At 42.9% G+C, this 7443-nt stretch overlaps 1 protein-coding gene across 1 annotated transcript in view; it reads right to left on the bottom strand.

The window, feature by feature from the left end:
• Positions 1-7443, bottom strand: part of LOC138010189 (proteoglycan 4-like) — a 12589-nt gene that overhangs the window by 3701 nt on the left and 1445 nt on the right.

Raw genomic sequence — 7443 nt, 5'->3', positions numbered from 1 at the left:
AACTGGAAGTCCCTTTTGCAGCGAAGCCAGCGAGGAAAGTAGATTACCCTCTGACTGTCTTGTACCTCAAACCCACTCTTGAAAACTGGGAAAGTTTTCTTTTGTTGGCTCCCACCACGTTACTGCTGGCATAGCTTTTTGGTGAAGATCCTTAGCTCCCTTGTGTGAATAAATTTCTCAAAAATTCTTTGACACCCGAAGATATTCTCACCGCAGCTTTCTGCTTCCTTAAGGCCACAACCTTTGCTCAGTCGTAAGTTCGCCAAAGGAACATAATCTGTCCCCCCCTGCCAATTTGGCCAGTAACTTTTACTGATGTCGTTACAGCCTGCCCACTGCCTACGTACGTTGTCGTATATGGTCTCCTTCTCTGGGAGGTCATAATATGATGGACCTGTGTCCATGTGCTCATCGCCTCTTCAATTATCTTGAAGGTGGCAATAACAAGCAGGTTCAAGGCAGCCTAAAAGTTTTTCGACAGACTCAGTGACATGGTGTTTTCCCTTTGCGCTGGCATTTCTTTTGTGTAACATGCTGTATCTTTTTCGTCCAATCCCCAATTCTTTTGAGCCCAAGAGACATCTTGTTCATTGGCGGAGACCAAGACCCCCTCTATATGCATGCCCTCTCCAACATTATAAGCTTGCCACACGCGCATGCTTTTGCTGGAAGTCAGATGAGAAATTATTGTTATTTCGTTATCCCCGGGGAATCTTGTTATTAAGCAGCGCCTGGGTGACATCGACTGATTGGTCAAATCTTGCATTCCGCAACGCTCGTTCCTGCAATTCCTGGAGGGGACTTCCAAGCCTTTCTTTTATGTCTTTTGCACTTCCACGTTGTGAATTTTCAGCACATAATGTCGAAGGCGCTAGTTTGGAAGGGGCGGATACCTTCTGTCACATAAGTTCCTTGCCCGAATTGAGGGGTCAGCAGAAATCAAGAGCGAAATTACTTCGACGCCTCTGACCTTCTTCTAGTGGAATTGATGGTTGACAGCAGCGCAACTACAGTGCGTAGCATCCAGCATTATCACTTCTTAGGATCGCCTACTAATACTGATTGATGCGACTCTTTGACACAGACAAGGAAACCTCTCCAAGTATACAAGAAACCGGAAAAACCAGTTCCTGTTTGCAGCTGTCAATGGCAACAACATATGTGTGGATTGTGTGTTCACTTGCGGAATACTCCCGGACAGTCAGGATGGTTTGATTTGTGAAACAAACAGCAGAGAAGTGCCAGCTAATTCCACGCTTGGGCGAACCATTGGGACTGCGTTTCTCTTGAAGGTCGCATGGGAAGGTAATTTCATGGTCCAGTCATTAATGAGCCATAATAGTCATGCGTCATCTAACCGAGCAAGTGTATCTTGTCTCTCTTGATCTTGTTTGAAAAGTCCTCATAAATGAGCTTTCCAAGCATCGATGCTGGAAAACGGAGTGATTCTAAGTCCCACCTTGCTCTCTCATTTTGCTATCACTCAAGTCCAGATTCTCCGTTTCTGAGAGTGGCGTTTCGATAGCTTTCAGAACATCCACAATACCTTGCATTTTGGGCAGCCTGGGTTTGTGATTGTGGCAATACTCACCTGAAAATTTCTCTTCAAACTGGAATCCGATAGTGGCAAACACAGCTACAGTGATCAGCACATGGCTCTTCCGGTCCTATATATGGACTCTTGTATACGTTTTTTCAGATAATTCTTGCCAGCGGCATTTAAAGATCGAAGGGTGTCTCGGGTCCATGTTGCACACGCCACCGTTGTCGGGACCTAGATTCTCAACGTTGGAGGCTATACGTCTCGCATGCCTCTTCACCAGGTCGTTAGTACGTATTGTCCAACCCTTGCAAGGACTTTTGCTTTGACGCACTACAAACCTCTAGCAGACGGAAAACAGGTACGCTCTCTTAGAGGCTCCACACCATGTTCACGACACTCTTCATGGTTAAAGGTAGATGATTTTCGACGCAGTCATTGTACGGAACCACGGAAGGGATGGGGATTCTATCACCTGAAGAAAGATTTCAATGTTTTTGTTCCAAAGGCTACGTCTTGGAGGAATTGTGGATCTGGAAAAGAACTCGATAAAGTCCCTAACTTTCTCCATATTCAACCTGCATACGGAAAAATCTCATTCCCTTGTCTTTGGTTCATCCGCGTCCCTGTGTTCTGACGCGTGCTTTCTAGCATTTCTTTACTTGCGGGTTGTAATGAGATTCCTGGAGAAGAAGCTGCTGGAGTTCCGACTGATGAGAACCTGTCACTTATGAGTGATAATATCGGAGTTTTTGTTGACCGATTTGAACATTCATTGTAAGCCAGCAGAATTGCTTCGAGTCCCCACATCGATTGTGATGTTGTTAATTTTGTGTGCTCCACAGAACAATGACGTTTTTGACCACTCCTTCCAAAGTTGCTCCTGCTGTGAAGGAGGCAATGTGTTTAGTACCGTAAAAGAAAACCACTTCGTCTGCTCTTATTATGAATTCTTCTTTCGACGCCCCAGACAGTGCTTGCCACTGCAGTCAACATGAGTGGACAGAGTAACGGGGGTGAACTTACCAGTCAGATTATGACAGCCATTGCATTGTTTAGTGTCTCAAGGTTTCTTCCTTTCTCCCGTTCGCCCTCTGGTAAGAACATGCTTACTTGTTCTTACTGCGGAAGAGCTGCTAGGGGGACAGAGGAAAAGACTGATCCAACGGATAGACGATTAAGTGTGCCGAAATGCGGTGGTGGACGCAATCAATGCCCTAACTCAAAAGACTCTGGTGCTGAAAGGAATGCAGGCTTGTTTCGTTCACTTGATCTTCATGTCTCTCAATAGCTCGGGTGGCTGAGAGCATCAACAACTTAGAGTTCGGCCATGAGCTGCAAATGGCTGAAAGGGTACAAGGAAAGGGGAGGAAAGTACGAGAATCTGATTGGAAGAAAGAACAGTGCCACCCCTGGGTATCATGGCCAGAAATAAGAAAACATAGACTACAGTACATATTTACCAGAGCCTATAGCAACGACAACACCAGTGTTTTCCTGTTTTTTTTTAGATTCCTCTGCCATGGATTTGCCTCACCACACGCCTCTTGCGGTTGAAATGACTTTAGGACACCTTTTTTACACGTGAATTGGTTTGGGGGGTTTTTTTTCTTCATGGCATGGATGGACAAAACATTTAATCCTAGAGCAAAATGCGCAAGTGGTTAACGACATACCGTGTTCTAACGGTAAGTAATTCAGGATTAAGGGGTGTAACGGAGTTCACTAGCATGTGTTCCCTCCCCACCCACTACCCCACCCCCCCCCCCCCCCTTCCTGTCACACACACACGAAGAAGACCAGAAATCTACTTTCTAGGGAAACGTTTGATGTGAAGAAAAGTGTTAGTGAGTAATGTACTAGCATCTCTAGGGGAAAAGATGAAATTCATTGGGTGCCCCGCACAGTAAAAAAAAAAAATCAACAACAACCAAACGTATTTTGCGCGTTAAAGAACCCTCAGCTCTGCTCGGAAAATAACAGGGTTGTAACCTGGGGTAGTAAGCTGTTTTTCTATGCACATGGAACCTTTGAAAGGGCTTTCCTAAAAAGGTTGGGTGTATCCTGTGTGTATGTTTATACTGCCAAGAATAACACTCGTGCATCGATCATCTGTAACACAAAATCTCATCCATTACCTTTACTTTATAAAAAACAGGCCGTAGTAAGTTGAAAAACGATGCTTTGGGCACACGGTCATCCATTCCAACATCTACCTGGTCAATTGGGCTTTTTCCGGAACGAATTGACGAAATCAGTTCACATTCACGGACACACGTGGATTCATTGCCTATGCTATTAGCACACAAGTCTAATTAGTTTAAAATTCTCGAGCAAATCCGGTAACACACAAACTTATTCGGTAGTATTTTGAGACTATATTTGCTGGCTTTCGTCAAAGGAAAAATCTTTGCAAACATGCTGCCTAGCGAAGCTTTCGATGAAGTTGACATTTTAAGCGAGAAAACTCACGTCGATTAACATTCTTGGTTACAAAAATTATTTGGAAACATTTTAAATTACTTATAATTAGTTATTTTAGTATGCAAAAAAAGGTGGCATAATTTAGGAATCTAAAACCTTAGTTTGAAACCTATCTCAGATTTCGTTGTATTCTGACAGCTCGATTAATTGATTAAAATAGTCGCGATAAAAAATAACATTCGATTTTGAGGACGGTATTACGATTTCATAAAGGACACCATGTTAGAGAATGTTTTTTCTGGCATATGGACCCTCTGCTTCGCATCGTTATGAAGTCCAAAAAATTGGGAGAAAACAGGTTTTAGAGTAGAGTTTACAAGCTCGAATTGTGGATTGCGTGAATGATAAGCGTCTGCACCGGTAAAGCTGAATGTAAACAAAAACAGAAGCGAGCAGACCGAAAAAAAAAAAAAAAGAGCCTTCAAGTTATTCTTATCGTTGTTTTTGGTTCACGAGATTGCTGCCATAAAATAGCTGCACTTTCAAGGATTTTAGTCAACCCTTTTGCCCTTTATATGAACAATTTGTTGGAATGTTAGTTTCGTCTTCGCGAGGACCAAGTAGATTACCTTTCGGGAAATCTTCGTCACAAACCAAACAAATTTAGACGACAAAATCGAAAAATATCGTGGTATCTGTTCAATTAAAAATAGCCACTTCCACTGGATCGCGATAAAAGCCCTGTGTGCGCCTGCTATGATTCCTAAATGATATTTTTAAATCACACTGTAGCTGGTATGACCAGGTCTTCCCTCTAGCCCCGGACGCCCTTCTGACCCTTGTACTTTTCACTTCAACCATTCAGTCATGTCTATCTCGCAGACAACAAAGGAAACCATTCCTGGTTCAGTGCCGCAGCCCATGACGTGGCACCGCACTGATCACTTACCCCTCCAAAGGAACAAAGTGCCATCGTGACAATTACCTTCGAATTTTTACACCTGACAAAACATACCCGCCGAAACGGAAGGAGAATCGGAAATCGGTCCAGTCCCCACTCTCTCCTATGTCCAAGATTGGCGGGGCTAGTGATACATCATCTCAAGTATGCAAGGCCTCGTTTGGTTATTGTATTTGCAACAAAAGCTTTTTATTTTACTATCCAGCTCTCCTAACTGTGCATTCCCTTCTTGGACGGATGGTTTCATTTACTCCGCCTCTAAAGGGACTCTGAAATAACGGGTCACATCGACACTGCAGCTTCGTATGCCCAAAACCTCCATAAGCTTATCGTACGTTTGCGTGGTTCATGCTCCTTTACTGGTGGGTATTTAATGAGAAACCTATGCAGCCTGTCAACAGACATAGATTATATGCACTAATGAAAACCGTTTTTGTGAAGCTAACTTTAATCTTGTAATCATTATAAAAAGTCAGGCCATGAACAAAATATGGAGATTTTTCATGCTTGGAGCAATGGAGAATTATCGACTTGAACACTGAATATATAATCAATGAAAAATTCAAGCCTTCGTTTGAAAACAGATCGTTATATCTAGGTAAGGCCTTGATCATTTGTGCTGTTTGGTGGGTGCTAAGTTCAGAAAAGAAAAATATTAACCCTAGTTTTGCCAAATCCAGGGTGTTTTGTTGTGCTAATCAAAGGCCATTTAAGAGCAATTGTAAAGTAAGAATCACAGTATTTCTGAAACAATTGAAACCGATTTGGCTTTAGCAAATTCATTTCAAACTCACCAAATTCAGAAAAATAGCGGCTTCATGTCAGCACTTTGGTTTGTTTTATGGCATGAATTAATGCTCAAAATTCCATTTGAATGCGCCTCAGAGGGGACATGGAGTGTTTTGTGGCAAAAATTCAACAAACCTTGATGATGCCAAATTTTTCTCAATGATTTTGATCATTGGTGTCACTAAAGTTAAAATTAATGGTATAGGTACGGAAGTTAGTGGAAAAGTTATGCAAAGAAAAGGACTGCAGTTTAGATACACTGATTTTTTGAAAAATGGCAATTTTGGGTTGTAATTTTGACATCAATTTTTGCCACACTCTAGCCCCAGGCGCCTCTCTATCCAACACCTCGAGGACAAAGTTACATGTATGAAATGAACGCTCTATTATAGTAGAGTTCATGGCCAAATTCATTTGGAAGCACAATTTACCAGTTGGGTTTTATGGCACTTTCAAAATGTCCCCTGGAAGCCTGGGTTTTCTCAAAAAATGAGACCCCCCCTGAAACTCCAAAACTAAAAGTCAGAGAAGTGAGTCAAATTGGCTTTTGAAATATCTCATTGCACCCAACTTCTGTGTCAAGTTTCAGCCAAATCGGTTGACCACAACTTTTGGCCCCTGGAACACTTTCTCAGACAATGACACTTAAGGTTTTACAAAAACGCTGACAGTTAATAAAAATCAAAATGTTTTAGCTAACCGTTCTTTCTCTGGTCTTTAAAGAAAGCTTCTTTTTTCATATGCCACATTCCGCTGAGTACTTTTCCGGTCCGGGCTTGTGGTTTTCGGTCTCTTCAAATACTTTCGTGAGCTCTTCTTGGCCTTCTTTGGAAGATTCTAAGCACTCAATAAGCTTAACAAGTTCACTGTTTTGCTGCTCGTTAGCTGTGAATGACGTCCGCTTGATCATTCTCCACCACTCGCCGGAAGTTCTTCCTTTCTCTTCTCACATTATCCTGTCTAGCTTTTTGGCTTACTTGGACTCAACACGGAAAGCCTTACTTTGGAGAACGCCTGTTGTCTTTGCAGTCGTTCGTTTTCGTCCATTCTGGTCCTATTTTCACGTAAAACAAGCATCCTTCTACGAACAAACTACACTCTCCACATCATGCTGTCATCAGGCATTCCTTCTTGTTCTTGGTCGCAAGATAGAGACTGCTGCTTCCGCGGTTTGTGCCACGGCTTACACTTTACCGCACGTCGCGCGTCCCCAAGGCCAAAGCTCTACTTTCACATTCGAAGGTTGGAAACGATTGTCCGACATTACCGCGTCGTAATCCTCTAAGCCAGGGCACATCACAAAACCAGATTCAACCCGTAACTTATCTATCACACTTTTTACAGCCGTCTTGTCTCGTAAATCAATAGTTCCTTCTTCGAATGTTTGATAAACAAAACTTGGAACTTGTAATGTCCGGTTGGGCAAACAGCACCCGGACTGGCTGGAAACTTCCGAGCTGTTCCGTGTAGCTTTTTTCCTTTCTAGGATAAACACTGAGAACTACACTGCTTTTGTGACCCGTAATTGCTTCTAAATCGCAATGCAGGGAGTTGTCGAGACTAGAGATACATTTTTCAAGCCCTTTCAACGTTGTCACCTCGTTGGATTTGTGCAGGTCTTCGACGGCCTTTTCCTCCGAACGCTCTTCGGCCTGCTTTCCCCTTTTGACTAAAACTCTTTTTAGTGCCTTTAAAGCAAGTCTAGGACTTCGTCTTGGCTGCGGACTCC

Source organism: Montipora foliosa, chromosome 7 (assembly GCF_036669935.1).
Source record: "Montipora foliosa isolate CH-2021 chromosome 7, ASM3666993v2, whole genome shotgun sequence".
NCBI lineage: Eukaryota > Metazoa > Cnidaria > Anthozoa > Scleractinia > Acroporidae > Montipora > Montipora foliosa.
Note: the sequence above shows the minus strand (reverse complement) of the source record. Positions and strands in the feature narration are given on the sequence as shown.